We start from the raw sequence: 13,922 nt of genomic DNA, 5'->3' as shown, positions 1-13,922 counted from the left end.
TTTTCCAGGGACTGGTCCAAATTACCTGAGAGACAGTCCCCCATCCTTGCCTCTCAGGGCCATGCTGGCTGCGCTTCTTCCAGGACAGACCTCTCTGCAGTCGATGAGCCTTCTCCAGCACCGTAGTTGTGATGCCAGTGAGTTTTACAAAAAGAATATAGGAGGGACTTCAGAAAAAATGATGGTGGAGAAATAGAATTAAAAGACAAGGAAATTTTCCATAGACATTTTGAAGTTCCTTCTTACATGTTAAAAAGACGATATAAAGCAAATTGTAAAAGTTACACAATCTCTTTTACCTCCCACACCTGGCGTTTATCCTGTCAGTTGTAATGCCAAGAAGTTTTACGAAAAGACTATATGAGGGACTTCAAAAAAGTTTGTGGAGAAAGCGAATTAAAAGACAAGGGGAATTTTCCATAGATGCTTTGAAGTTCCGTCTTGTCGAAAAAGCGAGACAGAAACGTAGCAGGACCAGCCCTGTCCAAGGTGGAAAATTCAACACTGGGAAAACAAGGCAGTCCCGCCCAAGTGTGGGCTTTCGCAGGCTGCACTGGGGATGTGCGAGCAAAAAGATGATTAAAATGATTGTGTTTTAATCACCTTCTTGTAAAGCGTCTTAAGACTATGTTAAAGCTTCTTAAAACCAGGTTCATGAGTCGAGAGGATGTTTCTAAAAGACTGAGTCGAAGTCTGTGTTTTAAGTTAGGTTATTGTAAGGTGCACAGGAACGCCCAGTTCAGTAGTTATTGAATGAAGCACGTGCCCCACACCTGTATCTCTGAGAATTTCGCAATACAGAAACCCACAGAGACTGACTGGGTAGCTGCCCCAGAAATTGCTGGTGTACCTCGCCCTGAGCTTGCTTCCCTGCAAACAAAGGCGCAGCACGAGTTTAATCAGACACACCGACACGTGTCTCTCGTGGGAAGGTACTGGTTCTGAGAATCTTTGGGCTCTACTGTTAGTTCTAGAGTGAGTCAGCGGCAGCATTTGTCCATGGTCCCCAAGGTAAATTAGACCACAAGCGAAATTCTTCTTACTACCTTGTATTTTTTTTATGCAAAGTTTCAGAAACTAAACATTGATCTTCTGTTATTTTGGATGGGGGGGGAGCATTATTTATTTTAAGCGATGAGAAGCTGAATAGAGAAATTGATGTTTTTCTTTCTCAAAATACTTAAAAAGAAAAACCTATTTTACATAACTCTTAACACACCACCACCGACTCTGTTCCAACTCACAGCGACCCTGTAGAGCAGAGTTGACCTGTTTTTGTGGGTTCCCGAGGCTGTACACCTTTCCAGGAATGGAAATCCTCCTCTTTCTCTGCGGGAGCAGCCGGTGGGTTCAAACTGCTGACCTTGGAGTGAACAGTCCGATGTGTAACCCACCGCAGCACATAGGCTCCTCTGCTTTACGTATAAATCCACCACTCCCCCAAAGAAGCAAATCGCGTAGTTCTACCATTAAAAGCTTCCAGAGCCATGAGTCTAAATTAAGCTGTTTATTAAATATGAGCAAAGTCAAGAGGTAGTCACAGAGGCAACATCATCAGTCAAGAGTCATTGGGAGGGGGCATCATGGAATGACTATGAAGACAAAGGAATCTGGAAAGGAATTGCTTAGAATAAGTTAAGCAATCATGTGTACGAAAGTCATGTATGTTGATGTTGGAAAAATGCAAGTTATACAATATGTACAGTATGATCCTGCTTTTAAAAAATTTACTAGGGGGGCTTTAAAACATTTGTGGAAAAATCCCATTAACCTTTCATTCCATTTTTCCACAAACGTTTCCTTCATATGGAATTTATGCGTGTGCCTGCGTTTAAGTCCACTAGGTTGTCGCTGGTTCAGTGGGAGGATTCTTGCCTTCTGCGTGGGACTTGGGTCCAATCCCTGGCCCGTGCACCTGTTGCATGACCACCCTGCCCATCAGTAGAGACTAGTATGTCTCTGGTATTGTTAAGATGGCTGGGCGGAGGAGCAGACCTCCAGTCTAACTTTACAAGGAGGAAGAGAGTCATTGTCAGCTTAACCAGACCAAGGCTGATTCCTCGGAGGGCGGGGTCAGAATTGCCTCTCTAACCTTTTTACCAATTCTGTCATTGAACACCCCTCCCATGGCACACCGTGTCTCTGCTGGGTTTGGTAATTCTTTGCAGTGGCCACTCAGAATGCACAGACAAATCCTCATGGTTAGGACATTTATTAGGGAAGTGCAACAGGTTACAATTCAGTATCAGGATCAGGACAACCTCCTCTCAGCTGTGCCTGCAGGCGGGCTTCTCTCTGGCCCTTGGCCCTGTGAGACCACCCAATCTCTGCTTAGGTTGAATAAGTGGTACAAAGCTCTTTAGCGCCATTGATAAGTGCCCAGAGGCACCTCGATTCACTGGTGAGCCTCGGACCCAAGGCACTCAGCCTTTTAGCTGCATAGATTGATGAGTCCAGCTCAGCCAAGTGCCCAGAGGTGCCTCACTCTGCCATCAAGCCGCATGCCCAAAGGCGCTCAGCTTTCTTGCTCTGTGGCTGCTATTTGCCTGCCACGGCTACTTGTCCCCTCACCCTTGCTGGCGTGACAGCCCTCTCTTGGGTCTAGGAGGTTCCCAGCACAGTGACCCTGACTCCAAGGAACATTTGTTTCTCTTGGTTTTGGTGCTTATATCTCCTTTTCATCTCTGAGATGGCTTGTTTAAAGGCTGCTGGGTTGACAAAATGGACCAATCTCTTCATTCAATTTCCATACACCGTATTTTTTCATTGTCCCAACTCAGCAGGGGAGCCTTGGTGGCATAGTTGGTTAAGTGCTGTGCTGCTGTCCGCAAGGTCAACAGTTCAAAACCACCAGGCACTGTACGGGCGAAAGAGGAGGCTTTCTAGTCCTCTCAAGGTAAAGCCCCGTGAAGCTTTAAAATCTCCGAAGCGCACAGGGCGGTTCTGTCCGGTAGGGTCACGGCGAGTCGGAATCAAGTGGCGGCAGTGAGTTAGGACTTTCTGAACTGTGCAGGGTTCGTTCCATGCACCTAACTCACACCGTCAGCAAGCCGTGCAACCCCTCGGTGGCCCACACTAGCACCTATTGCACCGTCCCACTCGGTCACCTAAGAGAAGTGATCCATTGCTCTGCAGTGCTGGACAGGTTTCCATGGCATTCCAGGTTTAGACGGACTGAAGAGAGGCCTGGGTGGGGGTGGGGGGTCACCTTTCAAGAACCAGCCAATGGAAAGCGTGTGGGTCAAGGTGGCCTCTAGCTGATCACGAGGGTGGCTGATGGCTGGCAAGCACTGTGTTTCGTTTTTCTTGGGGTCACCATAAGCCAGGGCCCCCTCACGGGCAGCTAGCAGCACCAAAATAGGTACTGCAGGAAGACTTTGCTCACACGTCCTGGGTTCTAAACCCCCCCCCCCCCTCAGCCCATTGGCAGCTCTCCTAAGCTCTGTAACCTTGACTGAAAGGCCTCACCCTTTCAATCCTCTTGTCTGCAAGTGTGGGTCAAGTGGTTCCTGGGCCTGAGGACTGATAAGAATTTTATGTTACATGGTTTGTTGCTTAGCACAAAGCCTAACACCTATGTGAGACCTTTTCTTTTTAGCACATCATTGGGGTGGGGGGTGGGGGGTGTTCTGGGTTGGGCCTGTGCTCGGGAACATGGAGTGGAAATTTTGTCAATGAGGAAAGCCCAGCAGAGGGCAAAGTTGCATTTCAGGGGTGTTCCAGAGGGCTTTCTGAAGTATTTTGTGCAGTTGCCTTCTGAAGAGCTCTCCTCCAGGGATGGCTGGGGCCTCGGAGGGGTTCTTTAAGAGCCAAGTAGTCATAGGGCACGGTCTCCGATCCAGGCTGGCCGAGGGAAACACAGGCGCCATTCGCGTGGGCCGCCCGCCGCCGGCTAGCTTTCGTTCTTGTGTTTTATTTTAATGTACGATTTGTTTTTCTCTAGCTGGTCTTGACTACTAACCGGGACTCCCTCACGTGGCCTTGAGCTGGGACCTCGTGCAACCCAAGGAAATGTAGCTCAGCGACTTGTCACTGGAAGCACATGGACAGGCCTCCGCCACATCATTTAGGTGCGTCCCACACGCTCGCGCGCGCCCTGCACCCCTGATAGAGTTGTGCTTGACCTCACCCTGTGCACACGTCAGGCAGGGTCTCAGCGCTCCATCCCGGGTGCAATGAGCTCTGGTTAATGCTACCAGTAAGGTAAGGGACTTTTTAAATCTACTTTATAAGTAGATTAAACAGGCACAGTCTTGCCCTTCATAATGACAAGGCAGGAGGTCAATATTTTCAGTTTTCTTTTCACATATTTGTTATTTTCCTACGCAGTCAGTAAGCATTATGGGTACCCGCTGCTGGTGGGGGCCTGTGGAGATAAAGAGATTCACACCTCCTTTGTCCCTCTCCAGGTACCCTGTAATTCAGTCAGCGAGATGAAACACATATGCGCTATGAAGAAACATTTCTTTTTTTACCTCCTTATTCCCTCCCACCCCCACTTTCATGTCAAAGCTAGTGTCCTCCTGGGAGACATTTTGGTCACTTCTACTTCTTTTTTTGTGCTATATAAACAATGCTGCAGTGAAACTCCCCCCCCCCCAACAGTTTTATTAGCATATAATTTGTATACGCAGCTTAATAATTCAGTCACATCACAAAGAGTTGCACAGGCATGCCCACAATCACTTTGAGAACATTTTCTTCAATCTTGTACTCATTATTAACTCCCCATTTCCCCCCCACCTACATCCCTGCCAAACCCCCAAGGAATCATTAATCCAGTTATTGTCTCCATAGATTTGCCTACCCTGGATTTCATAAACATTAAAAAAACAAACATGCAGTGAAACTTAAGTACACATGATTTTGGGGGAGACCAGCCATGGGTAAATTGTGGGAAAGTTTTTTGGTTTTAATTGAACCCTGCAAATTATCCTTCACAGGCTATAATAATCAATATTCCTGTTGACACATTCTACTCCAACAAGCTGTTTTGTTGAAACTAAATTTACCCACTACCGTGGGCGTTAAATACTGTGTCATTGTTTTTGTTTATTTTAAATTTCCATACAGTAAGAGGTGCTGTTTAGTTATACCGTCTTAAGAGTTTTCACAGAGGCACAGATGGGACCATTCCTTTCTGAAGGACATTTTAATTCTTTAATAACAAGCACTCTAGTCTTACTACAGTTACAAAAAGCAAACAAAACCAGACAGCTTGGGAAATGATAAACATTAGTAAGAACGCATTCTTCTTGGCCCGCTCACCTGCTGGAACCACGATGAACATTCCGGTGCGTTCCTTTCCATTCTGGGTTTTCGGCGTGGCGTTTGTGTAAGCCACCACCAACCAACCAATTGCACATGTCAGCTCTTAAAAGGACCAGTTTTGTTGGGTCCTGGGGTTGAGGGAAAGGCAGCTCCGTCTCCCAGGACTCTAGGCTTCAGTTACCACGTTTGTAAGTTAGTCCACAAATGGGTCCCTCTATTCTGTTCCCTCACAGAGTGTTTCTCGAATCTCTAGTGGCCTTCGAGGACATTTGTCAAATGTCCATGCCCCCATGAATTCAGATGACGCCTGCCCAAACAGATTGCATGGTTTGCATTGGCAAGGCCATTTTCTAAATTCTTCCCACAAGGTGTGCTCCTTTTCTCTGGTTGAAGGTCATTTTTGACACCAAGTCTTTGATTTTGGAGTTTTTTTCTTACCCCCTTTGAGGTTGTTCCCTTTGTGCACCTTTGTCACGCTGTCACGCCCTTGGCCTACCTGCCGGACCTTTATAACTGGATTGTGAACACAGCAGCATCTAGCCTTGAGGGTAGACAGTGTCTCCGTTCACTACCTGCTCAGGAACTCATGTTTCATGAAGTGCTTGCTTTTGACTTCTGAGGCTCTTCTGACCGTCCGTTGTCTCCAGGGCACTAGCAACTCAGCACACACATGCTTTCTTCAGCACCTCCGCGGCATCTCCTGACCCTCTCCTCCTTTCAAGGCCCAGCCCGGGCTCCAGTTCCAAAAGCCGTTTCTGACCGTCCCAAGCCTTGTTGTGTTCTGGTGCCGCTGAACACTCAAGGTCTTCATGACCGATAGGGCACAATTGCTACGGGTGTTTCTCCTTTTATTCACTAGTTGTTGCAGCCTCTGACACACACGACAGCACCGTGAGTCAAGGTCTCCGTGATGGCCACTGGTGTTTGCTTTGTTTTGTGTTTTGGGTGGTTGACTTCGTTCATTGAAGCCTCGCAGGTTAGCCGTAGGGTTAGCCCATTGTCTTTTCTTGGAGCACATCAATGAAGACCTTAAGTCATATGACCTTAAGAAATGGAGAAAGAGCAGTTTTTAGCACTCTTTAGGTTTGTCACTAAGTCCCCCCCGGTGGCATAGCGGTGACCAGTTGTGCTGCGGACCCCAAGGTCAGTGGTTCAAACCCATCACTCCGCAGGAGAAAGATGGCGGTGGTGGGGCTCTGCTCCTGTAAAGATTTACAGTCTGGGGAAACCCTTGGGAGCGGTTCTGCCCTGCCCTGCCCTGCGGGGCTGCTGGGAGTTGAAATGGACAGAGGGGCAGTGGAGTTGGTTTGAGTGGCTGGTTCTCATTTAGAGCACACACAGGTGACAAAGCACGCCCTGGGCCTTCTTCGCTAAGAGCACCAGCTGGCTCCTCGGGAGCCTGCAGGCGGCATGCTGGATACAAACTGGGTCCAAACCTTTTGAGCAGAGAGGAAAACTTCCGTTTTATTGGCAGCTGCTTTTCCAGGCCTCTCTGTGCCTGGCAATCATGGCATTTTTTGGTTTGTGGACTCTGCGTGCTATTGACGCCAACATCTCTCTTTCTCATTACCAAACACGTTATGTAAAAGTGTGGGTTGTTTACAGCTTGGTCAGTAGAAACAAGAGAATTAAATATTTACTGGAGAAATTGGATAGTTTCAAAAACTTCCATCAACACTTCACAGTGATTACCGAGCTTACATAAGAAGGTGAGGGAGGGAGATGGGATCGGTGTGTGCCCGTAACTCTGAAAGCGCTCCCAAGCAGATTAGCAAAACTCGAACCCTTTCAGGGGGACATGTCCAACAGTCAACATGCTCGTGTTGGATGGAGCCCAGCTGTTTATCAATCGCCCACGTTACTTTCCAACTTTCCTGTTGGCCTGGGAGGAAAACAAAGCTAATAATTGTGTGCTCCATCTCATCTGTGCTCATTCTTTCGAAAGACAGATGTTTAGATTTAGGTTTGACATCTGAAACCAGAACATTCGGCTTGACAGTTTGTAAAGTCCCTCTGGATTTGAGTCCTGTTTACCCTTTGATGACTGCCGTGTTTTACTTAGATTTCTCATCCTGGTTCTGAGCTTCCAGAGCCCCGGGTTCCCTTTTTGAACTGCCAGTGTAAGCTTGGGGTTGACACCTGGATTTCTGCTCTGGCCTTTCTGAGCTCTGACCCACGCCTTACTCCTCCTTGTGCCGTGTGGGTGAGAAATCAGGGAGTGGCGCCCGGTCCCCTCTATCACGGTGCCAAAAGGCAAAGCTGCTCGTAGGAGTGTTGATGTCGTTTGTTTTGATGCGTGGACTAAGCATATGGGGCGCTCTCTGGCCCTCACTCACTCTGTGTGTGTAAAATAAAGTTCACTGTGCAGTCTGGTCCTCGTCACCAAGTAGCATTGACTTTCTCTCTCCCTGGGCCAAGCCTGGCCCCTAGAATGATGCTGGAAGCCAAATGTGCATCTTTCTAGTAGGAGCCACATGAAAAAAATGTTAAAATATAACCGATGGCATTAATTTTAGTAAATATCCTTATGACCCACCGTGTGAAAAGGATGATCATTTCAATGTCATCAATACAAAATTATCGATGCCTCGTTTACTTTCTTTTGTTGCTTCGTGATGAGGCCGTGATTCTCAGTGATAGGCACTTACCCTCCGTGTTAGGATGTCGGCGTTTGCTGGGGTCGCGGCTTCTCTCTAGTGGACGAGGGTGTTTCACAAGCTCGAGAAAGATGGGGTTAAAAGAACGGAAGTTTTTGAAGCTCCCTCATATCTGGATGGTCCTGCAAAGCTTGTCCTCTTTTGCTCTTGCATCTGATTTTTTCCTAATTTCTCACACTTCCAGCACAAGGAAGAGAAGGGGGTTAGTTAGACCTGAGAAAGGCTGGTTCTTGGGACTTTGAGCCAGCAGCCTGGTGTCTCACATGTAGATTTAGAAGAAGCTGCTATCTTGGTGTCCAGATTCGGGACTTATCCATGTGCACAACTCCATGAACCATGCCTTGCAACCTCTCTCTAGATGTACATGACATACATATCTATTTTTTCCTTTATTTTTGTGTGTCTGTTTTATATATACAGATACATCATTGATTTTGCTCCCCCAGGGAACTCAGCCTAAGACACATAGTAACTCTTGGGGGAATGTGTGTGTTTTATACCTGCAGCACATCTCTTTTGGATTGACCCTGCTCACTGGGCACTTGAGGCTTGCCACTCCTGCAGAACTCTAGACGCACATTGCTTTGCCTGACACTGAGTGATATGTTTAATTTCTAAGCTTTTGAAATTTTTTGTATTTCGTAATGTAAGCCACCTCCATTTGAGGGACTGCGTAATGAGACAGACTCATAATTGAATGATGCTGCTGGAAACTTCCCTTTTCTCTCTCTCTCTCTTTTTAACTTGTTGAATGTGGAGGTTTCCCATTGCTGGGAGAATGCTTCTGAACAAGCTCAATGCGTCAATTCTTGGATTGGTATCTCTAGATGGTAAAGCATTCTTCATTCCATGGCTCAAGAAGTAGGAAAAATTCTTAACAGTCAATAATTTACTCAACAATTTCGTAAAGCTAATACATCTATATATATATTAATTTAAGGTAGTTTTAAAACTTGGGGCATGTGAAGACTGTAACTGATGTTAGATCACACAGCCTTGGGAAGAGATGGCATTGAGAATAAGGCAAGTCACGTGTTTGCCCAGCACAGTAGATTTGCAGAGTGCTAGAGAACTGATCTCTGACCAGTCTGTGTTTTCCTTAGTTACTCAAGTGCCAGCTGCACGTGGGTCCTTGAACAGGATGGCCTGAGGGGTCTGGTTAGAGGAGAGACACTGGCCCGCCTGGCTGCTGTTTCGGGGGTCATTGGCCTTGTCAGTGTGGGCGATTTCTTCAGCACTAGTTCAGGGGACCTGAAGTTCTCTTTCCAGTTTAAGGTTGTTGTTTTTTCTTTTGCGCGCGCGCGTGTGTGTGTGTGTGTGTGTGTGAGTATTGCCACTAGGTAATGGCTGGAGGTTGTAAATTTAATGCAAGCAGTGCCAATACATTGTAGGAGGAAAAAATCAGAGCCCGATTGCCTGTACTTCTGTCATCTGGCGATAACCGCTTACCGATAGGGCGTTTTTCGTCCATTTTTTCTGTGTGGTGTCAGTGAGCTGGTTCTGCCTCCCAGCAATGCTGTGGGACAACAGACGGAAACACGGCCTGGCTCTGTGCTGCTTTGCTATCATTGCTATAGTTGAGCTCATGGTTGCAGCTGCAACAAGGTCAGTCCTTCTCCTGGGGGGGGGGGGGCTCTTCAGCATTTTCATCGACTCCTTGCTAAGTAGGATGCCCAGGAACCTCCCCCCTCCCCACACCTGAATATGTCCAAAGTACATGAGACTAAGTCTTGACATCCTCCCTTCGAAGGAGACACCTGGCTGTACTTATTCAAAGCAGGTTATTCTTCAGGCATCCATGTTGTTATATTCAATGTTATTTTCCATTCTTCTTCAGTCTTCTTTATTTATTCATCGCCCAGCTTTCACCTGAATACGAGGTAGTGGAAAGTACCATGACTCGAGTCATGCTTACGTCAGTCTCCCAAGTGACGCCTGTGCTTTTCAGTGTGAGGTATTTGACAGTAGATTTGCCCACTGAAATATATCTTTTGATTTCCGGACTGCTAGGTCAACGCACCAAGCCACTGCCAGCAAGCAAGCGCATCATTTCAAAGGAATCACTTCAGTGGATGCAAATCACTGTCAGCCAGCGAGGTTGTGTCATCTGCATATTGTAGGTTGTTAATGAGTCTTCTTCCACCCCTAAGGCTCCCAGCTTCTCTATACGGGCCAACTTGCTCAGTGTACAGATCGAATCAACAGGGCGAATGGCTGCAGCGTGGAAGGGTTTCAGAATTGTGCAAGCAGTACAAATACAATGCCATGCGCTTGTCCTGATTGTAAACGGTGCCGCGTTCCTTTGTTCTGTTCAAACTTACTAGCTTACGTGCAGGTCTTGACTGAGCACCATTTAGTGTTCTAAAACCCCCCGCTTTTGTGATGCTTTCCATAATCCGCTATGATCCAGCCAGTAAAACACAGCTACACACAAAGGGGAGTCTGGTTTCCACACTTGATTTTCCTATTGATAATACAGCCAGGGCAGATTCCCATGTAGTGTGTGATATACTCGAGTTGCAACAAGCCGTATCTGTCACTGCCCTGGTTTGTGTGCCTCTTATTGCTACTAATACGCATTGCCTAGTGTCGCAATGTGTAGTTTGCTGATGTTATTATTTTCAGATGTGATGTTTCCAACCAACCCTTAAAGACAAAGATTGGATTCCTAAAGATACCGGTAATCCCGGCAATAGTAATTCGTGAAAACTAAAACCCAGCACAGGGAGGCCTTCTGTTTATGTCAGGACGGATCTTTCTGCGATGGAGCAGTCTGAGTGGAGAACTACCTGCACATGTGTTACAATGCATCTCCACAAGACAAGAACATTTCATCAAGCTGTTTTCTATTCTTAGGCATTAATCTTTTCCTTCCAGTTTTGGATTATTCTAAGGACTGTTTATTGGAACACTCTCACATGAAAAAAATTATCCTATTCTAATTATTTCGTTAGGATAAATTTCTTTTAAGCGTAGACCTGCTGGGTCAAAGGGCTATGTGTTATTTTAGAATTCTTGATGGCTAAATTGCCATCTTCAGTTGTTGCACCAACGATGTACTGTGCCCACTAGCAGTCTGTCAAAGCACCCGCCTGCCACTGAGAAACACTATTTAGTAATTTTAGGACATGATGGGTGAATGACAAAGGATACATTTTAATTTTATTTACGTTCCCTTGGATTTTTCCCATTTTACAAGAAAGTTTGTACACGATCACTGCAGTGAGAATCACATTTTAAAAAGACATTGTGACAGTAGTAGGAATTCCTCTAGCCCTGCAGACTGTTTGGACGTGTGTGTGGCTAGTTGTACTGGCGCCAGCACTGGTTTGCCCAACGATCTGCCTGCTTGACTTGGTAGTTTCCTGGATACATTTTCAGATATCCCCTCCACCCTGTAAACTCTTGCTTTCTTGCTAGCCCAAACTTAGGCACCAAATGAGTTCAGAGGTCACAGGTCCCTTGCTACAAACTCACAAAGAGCATCGAGTTGGATAAAGAAGGGTACTTGGTATGAATTGTGCCCAGGAACTTGGAGGAACAGCAAAAGATGGAGTGAATGGTTTGATTGGAAGGCTCTGGATGAGGTTGGCTGAGGACTTGATATTTCAAACAGGAAACGGGAGATGTGAATAGGTGTGTTCCAGGTGTTGCAGCAGTCCAGAGGAGGCCTGGTTGTGTTGACTCTCAGACTGCTAACCACAAGGTTGGGATTTGAGACCCACCACCCACTCTACAGGAGAAAAAGTTCTCCTCCTGTCGGCTGAGTGACCAGCTACCAAGCAAAAAGGTTGGGTCCACAATCCTAGCCCATGGAAGTAGCCAGCAGGAAATCAAAAGACAGTGCATTGGTTACACCTGCTGCAAAAGACTATCTCTCTCTTAATTATTTTATTGGGGGCTCGTACAGCTCTTAGCATAATCCACCCATCCATTGTGTCAAGCACATATGCACATTTGTTGCCATCATCCTTCTCAAAACATTTGCTTTCTACTTGAGTCCTTGGTATCAGCTCCTCATTTTTCCCCTCCCTTTTCCCCCTCTCCCCTCAAACCCTTGATAATTTATGTTACAATTTTTTCACATTTTACAGTGATGTCTCCCTTCACCCACTTTTCTGTTGTCCGCCCCCCAGGGAGGGGGAAGGGCTCCTTAAAAGTGATAAAAATCAAAGATATTACTTTGAAGACGAATGAGCTCCTGGCCTAAGTCACCGTATTTGCAATTGCCTCACCTGCATGGGAAAGCTGGGCAGGGAATCGTGGAAGACGGAAGTAAGAATCGGTGCCTGTGAGTTGTGGTGTCAGCAGTGAATATTGGATACAGCTTGGACTGCCCGAAGAAGCGAAGAGCTCAGGTGGCAGAGTGGGCTACGAGTTTGGCTCGTTGAGCTGCCAACCAAAGGTCAGCCGTTTGAACCCACCAGTGGCTCTGAGGGAGAAAGACGAGGCTGTCTGCTCCCGTGAAGACTTAGACAGCCGTGGAAACGCACAGTGGCAGTTCTGCTCTGCTCTCGCGGGTGGGAATCGACTCCGTGCCAGTGAGTTCGAGTGTTGGAGCCAGAAGAACAGATCTGTGTTTGATACGGTCAGAATGTTCTTCAGAAAACACATTCTCGGGAGGCACCAGTCCCTGGAGAGAGACACGGTGCTTGGAGAGTAGATGGTCATTGAGGAAGAGGAAGGCCTTCAACATGTCAGCTCCACACACTGACTGTCACAGCGGGCTCAGCGCGATGACAGGATAGCGCGGGACTGGGCCGTGTGTCACTCTGTGGTACTTAGGGTCCCTGTGAGTGGGCACAGAACGACAACAACAGCAAGCACTGGCTTTTGAGGGTGCCCTGGGCGTTCAAGTGGACCCAGAGATGCTCAGATGGGAGCCCTGGCGATCGGCTTTCTATCGGCAATATTGTGGCCACAGTTCTCCTTGGGGACGCACGAGGTCGTCAGGAGCTATAGTCAGCTTGACTCGAGCTGACTTAAAAAAATGACTCGTAAAGTACCTACCAGTATTTTGATTCCACCTTCCCTTCACCCCCTTCACCACCACTGAGCAGCTTCTTGGCCATTCTTTATGAATCGTGAGAATACTGGCTCCTGGCTGCTTGCTTTTCCTGCCACTGTGTCTTCCAGCGTCATCTGGGATGATCTATCTAGCCTCCAAACCTTACTGTCCCTTTCACATTATTTTTTTGGGTTCTCCCCCCTCACCCCATGACTTCTATGTCCCATTCACTCTAGCGTCAATGGTCCTGATCATCTCAGAATCTTGGAGTTTTAGGCTTGCAGAAATCTTAGCTCCGCATGCATCGTGTCCTTCATGAGTCTGATTTCCTCTCCTCTGGTGCACCTTGGTCCTCAGAGACCTTGGTGTTCTTTGACTTCTTCCTTCCTTCTTGACCTGCAGTGGACTCCATAGACTGTCATCATCGTCCTCTTACCCGTATTCGGCATCCTTACTGGCTGCGTGGCCTTGCCCTCAGAAACCGAGCAGCCCCACTGGTATTTATTTGTTTAAAACATTCTTCCTCGTCTGTTGAACTCTGGAGAGAAAGCAGGTAGCCAGGGCTCTTTCTCCGCTGTGGGTTCCTGGCCTTACTAGGCCCGTAGGTGGTTTGCCCTTTCCTTTCCATGCCCCTCTGTTGACTCATCCTTTCCTGCCTTCATCGCCTCCTTGGCCTGCTTCTATTCTCAACGATGACCTCGGGCTCTTAGTTCATTAAGGAAAGAAGTCATCAGATTAGTGCGCTTCCCTCAGCTTCCTGTCTGCCTACCTCACAGTGCACTGAGTCACGGCAACTATTGTTACGCATCTGCCCACTTGCTTCCACGGAGGGTATGAGGCAATCACTACAGATGGGCTTGGCAGACCTGTTGCAACAAATTCTGAGTCTTCACTCCAAGGTTGCATGAGAGCTTTGGACTGCCCTTTGCGCTGCGCTCAGGACTCCTGCTGCACAGCTGATGGGGCTGGGCTGTGCTTTCCTTGAA

General features: G+C 47.2%; 1 protein-coding gene across 3 annotated transcripts in view; it reads left to right on the top strand.

Annotated features, from left to right (window-relative positions):
- The window catches only part of SLC23A2 (solute carrier family 23 member 2), a 128,028-nt gene that overhangs the window by 21,687 nt on the left and 92,419 nt on the right, over nt 1–13,922 (top strand). For 2 of the 3 annotated variants that reach the window (XM_075563965.1, XM_075563967.1), the window contains exon 2: nt 3,944–4,070. The exons of the other annotated variant lie outside the window; for it this stretch is intronic. The gene's annotated coding sequence lies outside the window, so the exon portion shown is untranslated. The remainder of the gene's footprint in view (nt 1–3,943; nt 4,071–13,922) is intronic. 3 annotated transcript variants of the gene reach the window in all.

The sequence above is a fragment of the Tenrec ecaudatus genome, chromosome 12 (genome assembly GCF_050624435.1).
Source record: "Tenrec ecaudatus isolate mTenEca1 chromosome 12, mTenEca1.hap1, whole genome shotgun sequence".
Classification (NCBI taxonomy): Eukaryota; Metazoa; Chordata; class Mammalia; order Afrosoricida; family Tenrecidae; genus Tenrec; species Tenrec ecaudatus.
Note: the sequence above shows the minus strand (reverse complement) of the source record. Positions and strands in the feature narration are given on the sequence as shown.